General features: G+C 39.3%; 1 pseudogene across 1 annotated transcript; it reads right to left on the reverse strand.

The window, feature by feature from the left end:
- Window positions 1-17087: 17087 nt before the first annotated feature.
- LOC307054195 (inorganic pyrophosphatase 2, mitochondrial-like) lies at window positions 17088-17985 on the reverse strand (annotated as a pseudogene). Its single transcript has one exon. The product of its transcript is annotated as an inorganic pyrophosphatase 2, mitochondrial-like (transcript).
- Between the last annotated feature and the right edge of the window lie 584 nt (window positions 17986-18569).

An 18569-nucleotide genomic window follows, 5' to 3' on the forward strand; every position in this document is an offset into this window, starting at 1 on the left:
GAGAGGCCTAATATTCATGTGGATAGACCATCCAATAATCTGGCCTCTCACTGTCATCCTAGAGCCCTTTACCTCCATTCCAGTTCAGTTACGGCCATATTCTAGAACTCATCACCAGGAATATTTTTTCGTTCTGAAAAAATACAGTCGGACATTCCTTTTTTTTTTTTTTGCCGTACGCAGGCCTCTCACTGTTGTGGCCTCTGCCGTTGCGGAGCACAGGCTCCAGACGCGCAGGCTCAGCAGCCATGGCTCACAGGCCCAGCCGCTCCGTGGCATGTGGGATATTCCCGGACCGGGGCACAAACCCGTGTCCCCTGCATCGGCAGGCGGACTCTCAACCACTGCGCCACCAGGGAAGCCCGGGACATTCCTCCCTTCATTCTTTCAGTTTATGCCCTGGGTTTGTCAATTCCTCACCCTGTTCAGGAAGTACAAGCCACTTGTAGTTCATCTGACAACATTCTGTCTTCATTCCCTCCTTCTCCAAGGAAAAACTTCATGGTCCATCACTTAACCCCACACCTAAATAGCTCTACTCTAAAGAGCCTTCCCCATTCTCCTTTCATGTCCTGCCTGGCAAAATTTAACTCCACCTTCTCTAGACCTGCCTTCTAATAAAGGGCTGATTCCTCTTTGATAAAATCACACGGTTAAGTATGTTGGTACCACCACAAATTTATGTTCTACAACTAATGGTCAGCTTCAACATTGCCTGAAAATAATCCATTCATTCTTCCCATGTTTACTACGTACTTGGCACTTAGGACACACCAATGAAGGAAACAAAGTTCCCTGTCTTGGTGGTGCTCATATGATTGTTTTCTTAGTCAGTTCTCTTGCCTAAGTACTCAAAACTATTTCACTTTCCTACAACTTAGCCACACTCCTCACTCGTTGAGCATATGTGCTGGACCACCACAGGGGAATGGGAAGTCATGAAATGGGAACTTTTCATCATTAAAAACTCCAAAACAACAACAACAAAACCAAATCACGAACCCTCATCCTTTCTTTCCTCTTTCCTCCCTATTATACTGAAAGGTTTCCCTCAGATGCTTTCCTTGATCCTCCCACGCTGGGATCTGTCCTTGTTTTCCAATTCACAACACTTTCACACGCTGTGGAACACTTCTGGCTTAGTTATCTACCTTCTCAGAGGACAGAGACCACATTTACCTTATCAAAGCGGCGGTCGTACGTAGCAGAGCTCAGAAACCTCTGCAGAAAACGGAAAAGAGAGCGATTTCTACACGGAGGCCCGCCCAGTGTGCTCTGGGGGTGGGGTCACGCTCAGGGGCGAGGCCACGTTCAGAGGCGAGGCCACGTTTAGAGGCGGGGCCTGAGGGGCTGCGGCGTTTGGTTTCGTAATGGCGACTGCTCCCGGCTGTTTGGCAAGACGTCTTACCTCAGGCTTTGGGTCCTGTTTCCATCGCTTCTGGAAGACAAAAGTTGAGATTTAAACTCAAAGACAGGATCTGAGCAAGGTTTCTGGACGCCTGCGTGAGCTTCCCCCTTGCCCTGTCTGAAGAATCGTCCGTCATTTCCATCCCAGCCGGTGGGCTTCGAGGCTTCTCAGTCCCTGAACCCCCACCCCAAGCCACTGCCTCAGAAGCCCTGGAGGTGGGGCTGCGCCTGCGGGACACCCGCCCCCTTCGCACGGTGGACACTCAAGGGAACTCCACGGGGGTGATCTTAGCCACAAATGCAGTAACAGCATTGACTTCTGCTAAGTCGACACCTTGCCCCGGCCTTGCACAGGTGACCTAAGTCTCAGATCTCATCCATGATGTGCGGAGATACTAATATGAGCTAATGGGGTTGGCCTTGAGAACTGGAATGGACAAGTGAAGAGCTTTGAACACTGTTAAGGGTCGATGTTAAGGAATGGGCTGGGGGCCCTAATGCAGTTACCCTGTGAGCCTTGCCAGCCCCCAGAGAGGCCAGTGCCGTGGAAGTGCCTGCACAGGTCAGAAGGACGGCGAGACTTCAAGGTGCCAGTCCATACACTAAGTTAAGAAGTCATCTCTGATTCTCTGCAGGACCAGTGAGTATAAGGAGGATGCTGACAATCCTCTGGTGGTGGTTTTCAGGTGAGCCCAAAGTGCTTTCATTTCCCCAGGGACCCATCAGTGAGCAGTAGTTCGTGGGAACCCCAGGTGAAGGCCTATCAAGGCGTTAGTGTCAATGGACAGAGAGGGTAGAGGCAGAGCCATTTTTCACGCTTTGCAAGATCCAGGACGGCAGGACATGAGGCTGTCCCGCAGAAAGGGTTAGGCTTTTTACAGGGCAGAAAATCTCAGGTAAATGTCTTCAATTGCAGGTATTGATACAGTCATGGATTATTGAGGGCCTACTGTGTGTCCAGGTTCTGTATTAATTAGGAGCTGTAGCCATGTTTATGTTAATAAAAGGGAAGAGAATCCTTTTTTTGTGACTGTTTTCCCTATTAGAAAATATTATTTAGTGAATTTGAAGGATATGGAATAGTAGAAGGAAGAATCTCATAGATTCCCACCTTCAAAATAATTACTGTTAACTTTTTGATGCATCTCTTCCCACATTTTGCTGTGCCTAATTGTACATTGCTTAAATAATATGTACTTTAAAAGAAAAACACCCACTATCATAAACATTTTAATGTTATTATAAACTTTCAGAAGTGACATTTTTAATGATGACATCCTAAGTGCTACAGTATTAAATTCTACTTTTTGTTGACATTTGGGTAGTTTATAATTTTTAAAAATTTTAATATTTTGCTCTCCATGTTTGGTCATAATTGTACTTGCTTATAAACTGTCCTATTACAAACAGCATAAAGCTTTTCCTAAATGTCTGATTAACCCAGGGCTGTGCCCTGGGCTGAATGCTTTTTTCTTTCTCCAGCTTCTTTCAATGAGTGGTAAGCTATTTCAGTGCTAGTGTCAAGCCAGTGAAAACAACTGCTTGCTAAACTGCTTGCTAAACATCCTCAATGTAAAATCTTCTAAACTTAACCCAGTGTCTTCCATTGGTCCCAATCTTTGTTCCCTCCCTCTTATCTTCCCCATATCAATTAGTAGCATCTGGACACTCAAACAAGACACACAAGAGCCATTCTGTACTCCTCTCTCTTCATTTTCCCCGTTACTAGTGAGCTACTACGTGGATGAACTGATAAAATATGCTGGACAGAGAAATCCTAGAGTTCTCACAGTGAACTACATCCCCTCCAAATGGATTGTAAAATCCATCAGGTCATGAACTGCATTTTTGCAATTAATTTAAATATCCCATTCCAAAACAAAAACAAATATTTCATTCCATGTCAAAATTTCAGTTTATTTACTTTCTTTTCTGCCTTAATTAAAAATTTTTAATTTTTAATTTTTTTTATTAATATATATTTTTAAAGTATATTAGTTCTCATTTTATTCATAGGAAAATTCTGGTTTGGAGAACGAGTTTTACAGCCACTCTACTTTCCTATCTCATTTCCTTCAAACATCCCATCTTCTAAACACTCTTAGGTGCTCACTGTCCTCAAATATTTTGCACAGTGCCCAACACATAAGACATAAAATTTCAAAAAAAGGAGACAAATATGTTATCTTGGTTGATTTCAAAATTATCCCATTCCTTAACGTTTTTTTCTTCAATTTTTGAGACTGAAAAGAGTTGGGAAACACCTTTATCTCTCCCTAGTCAAAGAATATTTTAATCTTACTCTCTGATCAAAACCAAAACTTTCTGTAACTCCTATCTAGAAATCAAACTCTGCACATCAGTCAAGGCTCTCTCAAAAGTCGCCTCCTCCATGAAGCCTGCTCTGAATGATTCAACCACAAGAAATCCTTCCCATGCCACATTTTATCTGAAGCTCTATATACTGAGTTTTTTGTGGATGTTTTATCTTTCCAGTTACCCTATCAGTCTCCACATCCCTTGCAGCACCCAGAAATCTGACCAGCAACAGATCCTGCATTAATGAATGAATGAGGCCGGAGCCTAGGGAAGGCGGACACAGTACGGGGTGGAGTGGAGAACGTGGAGCTTTGTACTGGATCTGAGGCAGGCTAAGGACTCTGCCTCATGCAGGGTAAAGAAGACAGTGGTGAGGAGGGAGCAGATGAGACTGGCTGGGCACAGGGTCAGGAAGGAGACAAACTGGTATATCTGATTGCCAAACTGAAAAGGGTCAATTCCCTTCTGAACACAGTGAGAAAGGAGAGATTCTAGAAGCACACCGGGTTGCATCTAAAATCTACATGCAAGGGCATACACTCCTCTTCAACCTGCTGGCTGCCTTTTGCCTTGATTTAATTTTCCACTTTCTCCTTTCACATTGTATCCAACAGGGAAGCAGCCAATATTTGCTATATAGTAACATACACTAAGAAAGCTGAATAGAGTCAAAAATCATCAACTGGAGAAAATGTCCTGTGGGGATTTCCTTCTTTCTTTTTTTTTACCCAACACAGCCAAACTTTAGTTAATTAATTAATAATAATAAAGAGTACATTTGATGTATAGGTACGTTGCAGTGAATCACTGAAAAGCAGTGAGGTACCCATCCCACCACCTAAGGAATAGAACTTCACCAATACCTCCTACTGATTTTTTTTTAATTAAAAACTTTTCATACAATTTTTAAAGGTTACTTTCCATTTATAGTTACTCCAAAATATTGGCTATGTTCCCCATGTTGTACAATACATCCTTGAGCCTGTCTTATACCCAATAGTTTGTATCTCCCACTTCCCAACCCCTATATTGCCCCTCCCCCTGCTCCCCACTGGTAACCACTAGTTTGTTCTCTATATCTGTGAGTCTCTTTCTTTTTTGTGTTCACTACTTTGTTGTATTTTTTATATTCCACATATAAGTCATATCATACAGTATTTGTCTTTCTCTGTCTGACTTATTTCACTTAGCGTAATGCCTTCCAAGACAATCCATGCTGCTTCAAATGGCAAAATTTCATGGCTTTTTTATGGCTGAGTAGTATTCCATTATATATATATGTATATACCACATCTCCTTTAACCATTCATCTGCTGATGGACACTTAGGTTGCTTCCATATCTTGGCAATTGTTTTTTTTTCCCCCCACCCCACCACAGTTTTCCCCCCTTGGTGTTCATACATTTGTTCTCTACATCTGTGTCTCAACTTCTGCCCTGCAAACCGGTTCATCTGTATTGGCAATTGTGAATAATGCTGCTATGAACATTGGGGTGCATGTATCTTTTCAAATTGGTGTTTTTGGGGTCTTTTTGCATATATATCCAGGAATGGAATTGCTGGGCCATATGGTAGTTCTATTTTTAGTTTTTTGAGAAACCTCCATACTGTTTTCCATAATGGCTGCACTAATTTGCATTCCCACCAACAGTGTAGGAGGGTTCCCTTTTCTTCACATCCTCCCCAACATTTGTTATTTGTGTTCTTTTTTGAAGATAGCTGTTCTGACAGGTATGAGATGATGTGTCATTGTCGTTTTGATTTACATTTCTCTGATGATTAGTGACGTTGAGCATCTTTTCATGTGCCTGTTGGCCATTTGTATTTCCTCTTTGGAAAAATGTTCAGTTCTGCCTCTTTTTTAACTGGGTTGTTTATTCTTTTGATGTTGAGTTATATGAGCTGTTTATATGTGTTGGATATTAATCCCCTTATTGGTCATATCATTTGTAAATATATTCTCCCATGCAGTAGGTTATCTTTTCATTTTGTTTATGGTTTCTTTTGCTGTGCAAAAGCTTTTGAGTTTAATTAGGTCCCATTTGTTTATTTTTGCTTTTATTTCCTTTACTTTAGGAGATGGATCCAAAAACATCTTGCTATGATTTATGTCAAAGAGTGTTCTATCTTTTCCTCTAGGAGTTTTATCATATCCTGCCTTACATTTAGGTTTTTAATCCATTTTGAGTTTATTTTTGAATATGGTGTTAGAGAATGTTGCAATTTTATTCTATTACATGTAACTCTCCAGTTTTCCTATCACAACTTACTGAAGAGACTGTCTTTTCTCCATTGTATATTCTTGCCTCCTTTGTTGTATATTAACTGGCCATAAATGCGTGGGTTTATTTCTGGGTTCTCTATCTTGTTTCCATTGTTCTATGTGTCTGTTTTTGTGACAGTTCCATACTGTTTTGATGACTGTATCTTTGTAGTATTGTCTGAAGTCAGAGAGCGTGATTCCTCCACTTGTGTTCTTCTTTCTCAAGATTGTTTTGGCTATTCAGGGTCTTTTGTGTTTTTATACAGATTTAAAAATTTTTTGTTCTAGTTCTGTGGAAAATGCCATTGTTGTTTTGATAGGGATTGCACTGAATTTATAGATTGCCTTGGGTAGTATGGTCATTTTAACAATATTGATTCTTCCAATCTAAGAACACAGTACGTTGTTCCATCTGTTTCTGTCATCTTCAATTTCTTTCATCAGTGTCTTATAGTTTTAGGAGTACAGGTCTTTTGCCTCCTTAGGTAGGTTTATTCCTAGGTGTTTTATTCTTTTCAATGTGATGGTAAATGACATTGGTTCCTTAATATCTCTTTCTGATACTTCATTGTTGTTGTATAGCAATGCAACAGATTTCTGTATATTAATTTTGTATCCTGCAACTTTACTGAATTCATTGATGAGCTCTAGTACTTTTCTGGTGGCATCTTTAGGATTTTCTGTGTGTGGTATTATGTCATCTGCAGTGACAGATTTACTTCTTGCTTTCCAATTTGGATTCCTTTCATTTGTTTTTCTTCTCTGGTTGCTGTGGCTACTAGGACTTCCAAAACTGTGTTGAATAAAAGTGGTGAGAGTGGACACCCTTGTCTTTTTCCTCATCCTAAAGGAAATGCTTTCAGCTTTTTACCATTGAGTATGATGCTAGCTGTGTGTTTGTCATATATGGCCTTTATTATGTTGAGATATGTCCCTCTATGCCCCTCTCCACTTTCTGGAGAGTTTTATCATAAATGGATGTTGAATTTTATCAAAAGCTTTTTCTGTATCTACTGAGATGATCATGTGGTTTTGTTCTTCAGTTTGTTAATATGGTGTATCACATTGACTGATTTGTGGATATTTGAAAATCCTTACATCCCTGGAATAAATCCCACTTGATCATGGTGTGTGATCCTTTTCATGTATGGTTGGATTCAGATTGCTAGTATTTTTTTGAGGATTTTTGCGTCTATGTTCATCAGTGATATTGGCCTGTAATTTGTGTGTGTGTGTGTGTGGGTGGGTGGTATCTTTGCCTGGTTTTGGTATCAGAGTGATGGTGGCCTCATAGAATGAGTTTGGGAGTATTCCTTCCTCTGCAGTTTTTTGGAATAGTTTCAGAAGAATAGGGGTTAACTCCTCTCGAAATGTTTGATAGAATTTGCCTGTGAAACCATCTGGTCCTGGACTTTTGTTTGTTGGGAGTTTTTAAATTACTGATTCAATTTCATTACTGGTAATTACTCTGTTCATATTTTCTGTTTCTTCCTGGTTCAGTCTTTGGAGATTGTACCTTTCTAAGAATTTGTCCATTTCTTCTAGGTTGTCCATTTTATTGGCATATAGTAGCTCTTAGTAGTCTCTTAATGATTTTTTGTATTTCCGTGGTGTTGGTTGTAACTGCCTTTACATTTCTGATTTTATTGATCTGGGCTCTCTCCCTTTTTTTCTTGATGAATCTGGCTAAAGGTTTATCAATTTTGTTTATCTTTTCAAAGAACCAGCTTTTAGTTTCATTGATCTTTTCTAATGTTTTCTTTTTCTCTATTTCATTTATTTCTATGCTGATCTTTATGATTTCTTTCCTTCTACTAATTTTGGGTTTTGTTTCTTCTTCTTTCTCTAGTTGATTTAGGTGTAAGTTTAGGTTGTTTATTTGAGATTTTTCTTGTTTCCTGAAGTAAACTTTGATCAGTATAAACTTCCCTCTTAGAACTGCTTTTGCTGTCTCCCATAGGTTTTGGATCATTGTGTTTTTGTTTTCATTTATGTCTAGGTATTTTTTGATTTCCTCTTTGATTTCTTCAGTGATCCATTGGTTGTTTAGTAGCATATTGTTTAGCCTCCACATGTTTGTGTTTTTTGCAGTTTTTTCTTGTAGTTGATCTCTGATCTCATAGCATTGTGGTTGGAAAAGATGCTTGATATGATTTCAGTTTTCTTAAATTTACCAAGGCTTGTTTTGTGACCCAGCATGTGATCTCTCCCAGAGAACGTGCCATGTGCACTTGAAAGGAAAGTGTATTCTGCTGCTTTCAAGATGGAATGCTCTATAAATATCAATTAAGTCCACTTGGTCTAATGTGTCATTTAAGGCCAGTGTTTCCTTATTGATTTGCCATCTGGATGATCTCTCCATTGATGTAAGTGGGGTGTTAAATTCCCCCACTGTTATTGTGTTACTGTCAATTTCTCCTTTTATGTCTGTAACATTTGCCTTATATATTGAGGTGCTTCTATGTTGGTTGCAAATATATTTACGGTTGTTATATCTTCTTCTTGGATTGATCCCTTGATCATTTTGTAGCGTCCTGTTTTGTCTCTTATGACAGTCTTTATTTTAAAGTCTGTTTTGTCTGATATGAGAATTGCTCCTCCAGCTTTCTTTTGATTTCCATTTGCATGGAATACCTTTTTCCATCCCCTCACTTTCAGTCTGTATGCATCTCTAGATCTGAAGGGTCTGTGGTAGACAGCAGATATATGGGTCTTATTTTTGTATCCATTCAGCCAGTCTTTGTATTTTGGTTGGAGCATTTAATCCATTTACATTTAAGGTAATTGTTGATATGTATGTTCTTATTGCCATTTTGTTAATTGTTTTGGATTTGTTTTTGTAGGTCTTTTTTCCCCCCTTTTCTTCTTTTGTTCTCTTCTCTTGTGACTTGAGGACTATCTTTAGTGTTGTTTGGATTCCTTTTTCTTTTTTGTGTGTATTATCTATTATAGACTTTTGGTTTGTGGTTGCCTTGATGTTTTTGCATAGTGGTCTGTTTATATACATGATTGTTCTAACTTGTTGATCTGTTTGTTTCAGACCTTGCATTTGTACTCTCTGCATTTTAAGTACCCTGCATTTGTACTCTTCTTCCCTCACAATTACTGTTTTTGATATCTTATTTTACATCTAATTGTTTTGTGTATCTCTTAACTGCTTATTACAAGATGATTTTAATATCAATACTTTCATCTTTTCACCTCCCTACTAGCTTTGTGCGTGGATGATTTCCTACCTTTACTGTATGTTTGTTTTTACTGGTTAGCTTTTTCATTCTGTAATTTTCTTGTTTCTTTCTTGTTTCTTTTCTTGTTTCTTGTGGCCTTTTCCTTCTCACCTAGAGAAGTTCCTTTCATATTTGTTGTAAAGCTGGTTTGGTGGTGTTGAATTCTTTTAGCTTTTGCTTGTCTATAAAGCTTTTGATTTCTCCTCAAATCTCAATTGAGAGCCTTTCTGGGTAGAGTATTCTTGGTTGTAGGTTTTTCCTTTTCATCACTTTATTTTTTTTAACTTTTTATTTTATATTGGACTATAGTTGATTAATAATGGCATGTTAATTTCAGGTATACAGCAAAGTGATTCAGTTATACATATACATGTACCCATTCTTTTTCAAATTCTTACTCAGCCATTAAAAAGAATGAAATAATGCCATTTGCAGCAACATGGATGGACCTAGAGATTGTCATACTGAGTGAAGTAAGTCAGACAGAGAAAGAGAAATATTGTATGATATCGCTTATATGTGGAATCTAAAAAAAAAGATACAAATGAACTTTTTTACAAAACAGAAACAGACTCACAGGCTTAGATAACGAACTTAAGGTTACCAGGAGGGAAGGGTGGTGGGAGGGATAGATAGGGAGTTTGGGATTGACATGTACACACTGCTGTATTTAAAATGGATAACCAACAAGGACCTACTGTATAGAATAGGGAACTCTGCTCAATATTATGTAACAACCTAGATAGGAAAAGAATTTGAAATATATTGTGATACTCCCTTCTGGCTTGCTGAGTTTCTGCTGAACAAGTTCCCTTGTATGTTACTTGTTTTTTTTTTTTTTTAACCTTGCTGCTTTTAGTATTCTCTCTTTATCTTTACTTTTTGTCCTTTTGATGACAATATCTTGGTGTGTTCCTCTTTGGGTTAATCCTGTGTGGGACTCTTTGTGCTTCCTGGACTTGGGTGACTATTTCCTTTCCCAGGTTAGGGAAGTTTTCAGCTATTATTTCTTCAAATATTTTCTCAGGTTCTTTCTCTCTCTCTTCTCCTTCTGGGGCCCCCATAATGCAAATATTAGCACACCTGATGTTGTCCCAGAGGTCTCTTATGTGTCTTCTTTTCATTCTTTTTTTTTTTCTTTTTTTTGTTCAATGGCAATGATTTCCACTAGTCTTACAGGTTACTGATTTGTTCTTCTGAATCATTTAGTCTACTATTGATTCCTTCCAGTGTATTTTAAATTTCAGTTATTGTATTCTTCATCTCTGTTTGGTCATTCTTTATATTTTTTAACTCTTTGTTAAAAACTTCTAACTTCTTGTTCTGTGCATCCATTCTCCTCCAAGTCTTTGATCATCTTTATCATCACTACTCTGAACTCTTGCTCAGGTAGATTTCCTATCTCCACTTCACTTAGTTCTTCTTCTGGGGTTTTATCTTGTTCCTTTGTCTGGAACATATTCCTCTGCTGCCTAATTTTGTCTAAGTTGCTATTTATATTTTTATGTTCTAATTTTGTCTAAGTTGCTATTTATATTTTTATGTAAGTGGTAAGTTAGTTACGTTTCTTCACCTTGGAGAAGTGGCCCTCTGTAGTAGGTGTCCTATGTGTCCCAGCAGTGCACTCCCCTCTCGTCACCCAAGCTATATGCTTTAGAGGTATACCCTAAGAGGGCTACATGGGTCCTTCTGTTGTGGCGGACTAACTATGTGGGTGGTCTGGTAGGCCCCAGGTCTAGTTGGTTGCCAGGCTGCCTTGTGCAGATGCTGCTGGCTGCTGTTTAGTGGGGTCTGGTCATGACGTGGCTGGCTGTGGAATCTTAGGGGGTCCTTGAGGCTAGTGCTGGCTCAGTGGTGGGTGGAATCAGGGTCCTGAAGGCTCTGGGTCTGTTGCCTACACACTGGCAGATGAAGCCAGATCCTGGGGTTAGTGCTGGTCCACTGGCAGGCAGAACTGGTTTCCTGGAGTCTGGCTGCAGGCCCCAGGGAAATCAGAGCTTATTTGATGGGTGTCCATTTGATGGGTGTCCATCAAATAACTGGGAGGGGTGTCAGTTCCTGACACACTTGGGTATGGGGTCTCGGTGTCCCTGCTAGTGGGCCAGGCCAGGGCCCAGCTGGTACTAAGTACGGTGTATGGCCTGAGCTGTGGGATCATAGTGTTCATGGTTCTGGTGTCTGCCCTTTGGTGGATGAGGCTGGTCTAGTAGCTTGGTCTGGCTTCCTGGTAGGAGGGGCTGGTGCCTGTCCACTAGTGAGTGGATCTGGGTATTGGCCCTCTGGTGGGCTGGGCCATGTCTAGGGACAAACCCAGAGGTGGCTGTGAGCTCTTTAGTCTTTAGTTAGCCTGTCTACTGATGGATGGGGCTGTGTCCCATTTTGTTGTTTGTCTGAGGTGTCTCAGGAGTGTCGCCTGCAGGCTGTTTGGTTGGTCCACGTCTTGGAACTAATGAGCCAAGATGTCAGCCATCAGCAATGTTCCCTAATATATCTGCCACCAGTGTCTATGTCCCCAGGGTGAGCCGCAGCTCCCCCCACCCCCCAAACAGGAGACTCTCCCAGACTAGCAGGTAGGTCTGGCCCAAGCTCCTATCAAATTAATTCTTTTGTCCTGAGTCCCAGTGTACGTGTGATTTTTATGCGCCCTTGAAGAGTGAGGTCTCTATTTTTCCCAGTCCTGTGGGGCTCCTGCAATTACGCCCTGCTGGACTTCAAAGCCAAATGCTCTGGGAGTTCATCTTCCCAGTGCCAGACCCCCTGGCTGGGGAGCCTAACGTGGGGCTCAGAACTCTCGCTCCTGTGGGAGAATCTCTGCAATATAATTATTATCTAGTTTGTGGGTCACGCACCCAGGGAGGGGTATGGGATTTGATTATATCAAGAGTCCACCCCTCCTACTGGTCTCGCTGTGGTTCCTTCTTTATGTCTCTAGCTGTAGAAGATCTTTTCTGGTAGGCTCCAATCTTTTTTTTACCTATGGTTATTCTGCAGATAGTTATGATTTTGGTGTGCTTATGAGAGGAGGTGAGCTCAGGGTCTTTTTACTCTGCCATCTTGGCTGCTCTCCCACAAACTTTTGTGGGCTCACCTTTGTGATCAGAAAGGGACTAGGTTGATTTCCCCCCATGATAACATGAAGTGGGAATATCATTCTCAAATATCAGATGAATTGGATGGAAAAGTATGGTTGACAGAGAAACACTAGCATTCTCATTGTCTGCTGTACTCCCAAAATAGACTGTAAACTCATGGTCAGGAGTATTTTTTAAAATTATTTTTACTTATGTAAGTAATGCATTATTAAATTATCTGAGTTAAAAAATTAAAACAGTCTCCATAAGTCTAAAGACTCCCACTGATCAGCCTTTCCTAGGAGGTAAACACTCAATTACTATTATCAGTTTGATATGCTATGCATTGACCTAGAATATGTATAGTTATAAAAATGTATCATATTGTATATGTTGCTTTACAGCATGGTTCTTTTATTCACCATGTGTCTTGTCAGTTTACCTGTAAAGCTTATATAGATGTACCTCACTCCTTTTAACTGCTGCATAATAGTTCTTTAAATGGGTAATCATCTTTTTTTTGGATTGCTGCACATTTGTTTCCTATTTTTCATTATTATAAACAGTGCTGCCATGAACCACTTTCTGTTTGCCTCACTGTGCATATTTGCAAGTGCTTCTCTAGAGTGTATACCTAGAAATGGAATTTCTGGGTCAGGCTGTTCATTTTTTTTTTTTTTTTTGCGGTACGCGGGCCTTTCACTGTTGTGGCCTCTCCCATTGCAGAGCACAGGCTCCGGACACGCAGGCTCAGCAGCCATGGCTCACAGGCCCAGCCGCTCCACAGCATGTGGGATCTTCCTGGACCGGGGCACGAACCCGTGTCCCCTGCATCGGCAGGTGGACTCTCAACCACTGCGCCACCAGGGAAGCCCTGTTCATATTTTTAAAAACATGTATGTATTTATTTAAAACATTTAATGAATAAACTTTTTGAATAGGAAGTAAATGCACATGGTGAAAAATCATTGAAAAGTTGTGATATGAGAAGTAATCTCTTTTATTCTGGAACAGTTCTTTATTGATGCTTGACTTTTATAAATGTTAAATACTACAAGCCAGTTATTTTGTAGTATGTCTTCAATTTGGGTTTGTCTGATGTTTCCTCATGTTAGTTTTAGGTTATATGTCTTTGGTAGGAATAGCACACAAGCGAGGCTGGTTTCTTATTTTATCCTATCAGGTGATGCATGATTTTCATTAATCCCGTTACTGATGATGTTCAATTTAATCATTTGGTTAAGGTGTTGTCTGTCTGCTAGACTTTTATACTATAAAGCTTTCCTTTTTTTTTTTGAGTAGAGGTATTTTGAGACTCTGTATATATCTTTCTATTCATCACACTTTTCATTCATTCATTCATTCATTTATATTCACATGGGCTCATGGTTTTCTATTTTATTTGGTTAATTATAGTCTGTAATCAATATTTATTTATTTATTTTTCTTTTTTCTTTGGCTGTGCTGAGTGACTTGTGGGATTTTAGCTCCCCAAGCAGGGATCAAACCTGGGCTCCCTGCAGTGAAAGCACAGAGTCCTAACCACTGGACCACCAGGGAATTCCCATGTAATCAATATTTATTTTGATGTTTATGTTGTCTCAGGTTTGGACAGTGGGAGCCCCTTCAAACTGGCTTCTGGATCCTTTTGACATATCTCTATCATTCTTTTTTTTTTTTTTTTTTGTGGTATGCGGGCCTCTCACTGTTGTGGCCTCTCCCGTTGTGGAGCACAGGCTCCGGACGCGCAGGCTCAGCGGCCATGGCACACGGGCCTAGCCGCTCCGCGGCATGTGGGATCTTCCCAGACTGGGGCACGAACCCGTGTCCCCTGCATCGGCAGGCGGACTCTCAACCACTGCGCCACCAGGGAAGCCCCTCTATCATTCTTTGAACATTTTCTTACTTTATCATACAACATGTGTCAGGAGCATCTTATATTTTCTGGCAACCAGTCCTAGAATCAGCCATTTCTCCAGAATGCCCTGGTTTAATTTGCTGGAATATGGTATTTAGAAGCCATTATGTAGGTTCTAACTGTGGTAAGTATGTTCATTGCTATTGGGGTGTTACTGCTCCATGTCTTCTCAGTGGACACACATATATATGTGTGTGTGTGTGTGTATGTGTATATATATATATATACACATATATACATATATATGTGTGTGTTTATATAATGTGTAATACATATTATAATGTACATATAATATGCATCTATATATTTTTTGTGTCTGTATATATTGAAAGCTGTGAGTTCACACTAATACCTCCAATTCCAGTTAAATATCCAACACTGCAGGATTCATTGTAGTTTTCTTCCTCTCCGTATCTGTAACTTCCTTCTCCAGTAGTGAGAAATCTGTCTCCCACTCTTCTTAAAAGAGGAAACACTTGTGATGTTTGGTAGACCAATATTAATTCTTCCTCTCTCAACTTGGGGTCTACATGGGACAGTAATTATGCAACGTGAAAACATGGATAATAGAGTTTTGTTTGATAGTTTAATCTGCATTTGATAATTTAATCTTTGAAAATATTGAATAGAGTAGAATCTCTAATTTTACATTTGTAGGTATTTATACTATGTTATCACTGCCAAGAGAAGCAAAATCTTAGTTTGATATCTCAGGAGATGATCATACTGTCATACTGTAAATGAGGGAAATGAATTATATGATATGTAATTGTCTTTATAAAAAATTTCCTGACTTTATGTCTTTAGTGGAAATAAAAACAACTGATTCCAAGTTGCAGCTATGAGGAAATCTCTGAGTTTATTTAAAACATTTATTTAAAAATGTTTCTGGGCTTCCCTGGTGGCGCAGTGGTTGAGAGTCCGCCTGCCGATGCAGGGGACGTGGGTTCGTGCCCCGGTCCGGGAAGATCCCACATGCTGCGGAGTGGCTGGGCCCGTGAGCCATGGCTGCTGAGCCTGCGTGTCCAGAGCCTGTGCTCTGCAACGGGAGAGGCCACACAGTGAGAGGCCCGCGTACTGCAAAAAAAAAAAAAAAAAAAAAAAGTTTCTTTTTAGTTGGAAAACCTTTTGATAATTTTATAACCTGCCAGCTACCATTTTATTTTCTAAAATTTATGGTTATCATTAGAGTCAGGTATAAAATGTTATACTTTTTCACATTTGCATGTTTTAAAATTAAGGAATCTTTAATTAAGGGTGATATTTGATTCATTAATGGTAATGTATTTCTTCTAATAATTATAAGTATCTTAAATGTGGTATCAGCTATTCTTTTTCAGATCTTTGGCCTGGGATCGCTTTACCACCCACACAGTTCCCTTTTCATGTCTTTAAGTACTGCTTACTAGGCTGGGCTTCTCTAATCTCCAGTTTTGGAGATTGATTTTAGCTGTTAAATAGGAAGCTTAAACTCAACATGAACAAAACAAAACCCCTGTTTTTGTTTTTGTTTTCCTTTCAGTTTTATTGAGATATAAATGACATACAGCGCTAAGTTTAAGGTGCACAGCATAATGATTTGACTTACATACATCATGAAATCATTACCACAATAAATTTAGTGAACATCCATCATCACATATAGATTCAAAATAAAAAGAAAAAGCATTTTTTCCTTGCGATGAGAACTCTTAGGATTTACTTTCCTAACAGTTTTCATACATACAGCAGTCTTAATTATATTAATCATGTTGTATATTACATCCCTAGTGCTTACTTATTTTATAACTGGAAGTTTGTATCTTTTGACCACTTTTATTCAATTCTGCCTCCCTCCACCTCCACCTTGGGTAACCACAAAATCTGATCTCCTTTTCTGAGTTTGTTTGTTTTTGAAGTATAATTGACCTACAACACTATGTTAGTTTCACATAGTGAAACATAGTGTTTCAGTATTTCTGTGTGTTACAAAATGATCACCACTATACTAGTTACTGTCACCAAACAAAGATATTACATTATTATTGACTATTCTCTACACTGTACACTTCATCCCCATGACTCATTTATTTTTGTAATTGGAATTTTGTACCTCTTAATCTCCCTCACCTATTTTGCTCATCCCCCACCCTCCTTCCCAAGCTATTCTCTGTATCTATGACTCTGTTTCTGTTTTGTTATGTTTGTTCATTTGTTGTTTTTTTAGAATCCACACATAATAGAAATCATACATTATGTCTTTTTGTCTTTCTCTGTGACTTATTTCACTTTGCACAATACAGTCTGGGTCCATCCATGTTGTTGCAAATGGCAGAATTTCATTCTTTTTTTATGTCTGAGTAATATTCCATTGTGTGTATATATATATATATATATATATATATATATGTACACCACATCTTTAGTCATTCATCTGTTGATGGGCACTTGGGTTGCTTCCATATCTTGGCTATTATAAATAGAGCTGCTGTGAACATTGGCGTGCATGTATCTTTTCAAATTAGTGCTTTCATTTTTTTCCAGATATATACCCAGGAGTGAGATTTCTGGATCATGTGGTAGTTCTGTTTCTAGTTTTTTGAGGAACCTCCATACTGTTTTCTATAGTGGCCTCACCAATTTACATTCCCACCAACAGTGCATGAGGGTTCCTTTTTCTTTCTTTTTTTCACGTCCTTGCAAACACTTGTCATTTGTTGTCTTTTTTTTCAAAAATTTCAATGTTTATTTACACATTGCATATCAAAAAGTTTGAAAAAAAAAGTTTCAACAGGAAGTTAGCAAATTCTCATAGATCTGCCTGTTTCTAGCACTTGGGGGAGATGGGAGTCTTGTAGTTCTTAGAGACTGGAATCCTGATGGCAGAACTTCAAATGTTCTCATCACTTGCCAAGGAAGTGCCATACTTGATCTTCTTCATTACTTCCTTTATTCAGTGAAAATGACACTGATTCAACTAATGATCTAGCTTCCTCTTGAGAGCAATGGAAAGGGCTATCACATACCTGCACATTTGTCCAATTTATAACTCCTCCATCACACTTCTCCATAAGCAATGCTTTGCAACATTCATGAGTAGATTTAATAACTTTAAGAGCAAAAACCTTGTTCTTGAATTCTCCATTAAAAGCAAACTGGTTTTCCAGTTTTCCCTCTGGTATCTTATAAAATCTAAACCAATTAAATTAAGCGTAGCTTCTAAGTAACCAGGTTTGTACTTCTTAACATCTTCAATATCATGAAACTTGGAGGCTTCAGGATCATTCACATTGATAGCAATTAATTTCCAATCTGTTTCACCCTGATCTATAAGAGCCAGAATTCCAGGGATCTTCACATGAACAACATCTCCACAAGAAAGAACCTTTGAGCGTATCTCACAAACATCAATAGGATTATTATCTCCACAACAGTCTGTGCTCTTATCTTTTTGATGGGGATCTTCCCAAGTCTGAGGGAGGGCACCATAATTCCATATATAACCCTTGTGAGGAAAGATAATTGCCACATAGGGAAGCTTGCCATCCTTTACATCTTGTTTAATGGGATTCAATGACTCCTCTGTGGCAATCTCCATTTTAGCATTTGTCCACGGAGGTACTTCTACAACCATATTAAACAAATTCTCATATTCATCATTTCGTGCTCTCTTTGTAGGAATGCCATTTTCCTCTTCAGAGGAATATGAAAGGGGAAATGTAGTGACCAGCTACATTCTTGAAAAAGAGGTGATAACCAGGAGTGGGGCTGGCTGTGCTCCTCTGTGTGGTACAGGGCCATGGTGCAACACGGCCGGGACCCTGAGCTCACTCCCTGTGGCAGGTGGGCAGCAGTGGCGGCGGTGGTGGTGGCAGGGGGGGCGCCAACGCGCCAGACCCAGCTGGTCTGTTGTCTGTTTGATAATAACTATTCTTACATGTGTGCGGTGAGATCTCATTGTGGTTTTGATTTGTATTTCCCTGATGATTAGTGATGTTAAGCATCTTTTCATGTGCCTGCTGGCCATTTTCTTTGGAAAAATATCAGTTCAGTTCCTCTGCCCATTTTTTAATTGGATTGTTTGTTTTTTTGACATTAAGTTATATGAGTTCTTTGTATACTTTGATGTTAACTCCTTATTGGATACATTGTTTGCAGATTTCTTCTCCCATTCAACTGGTGGCCTTTTCGTTTTGTTGGTAGTTTTCTTTGCTGTATTTTTTAGTTTGATGTAGTCCCATTTGTTTATTTGCTTTTATTTCCTTTGCTTGTTTGTTTTTTAAGTCAAACCTTACCTTCTCACATATTCCCCTATTTCTATAAGTAGCAACATCCTTCTTTGAGTTTCTGAGGTCAGAAATTTTGCAGTGGGCTTCCCTGGTGGC

This window comes from Hyperoodon ampullatus (genome assembly GCF_949752795.1).
Source record: "Hyperoodon ampullatus genome assembly, chromosome: 6".
Classification (NCBI taxonomy): Eukaryota; Metazoa; Chordata; class Mammalia; order Artiodactyla; family Ziphiidae; genus Hyperoodon; species Hyperoodon ampullatus.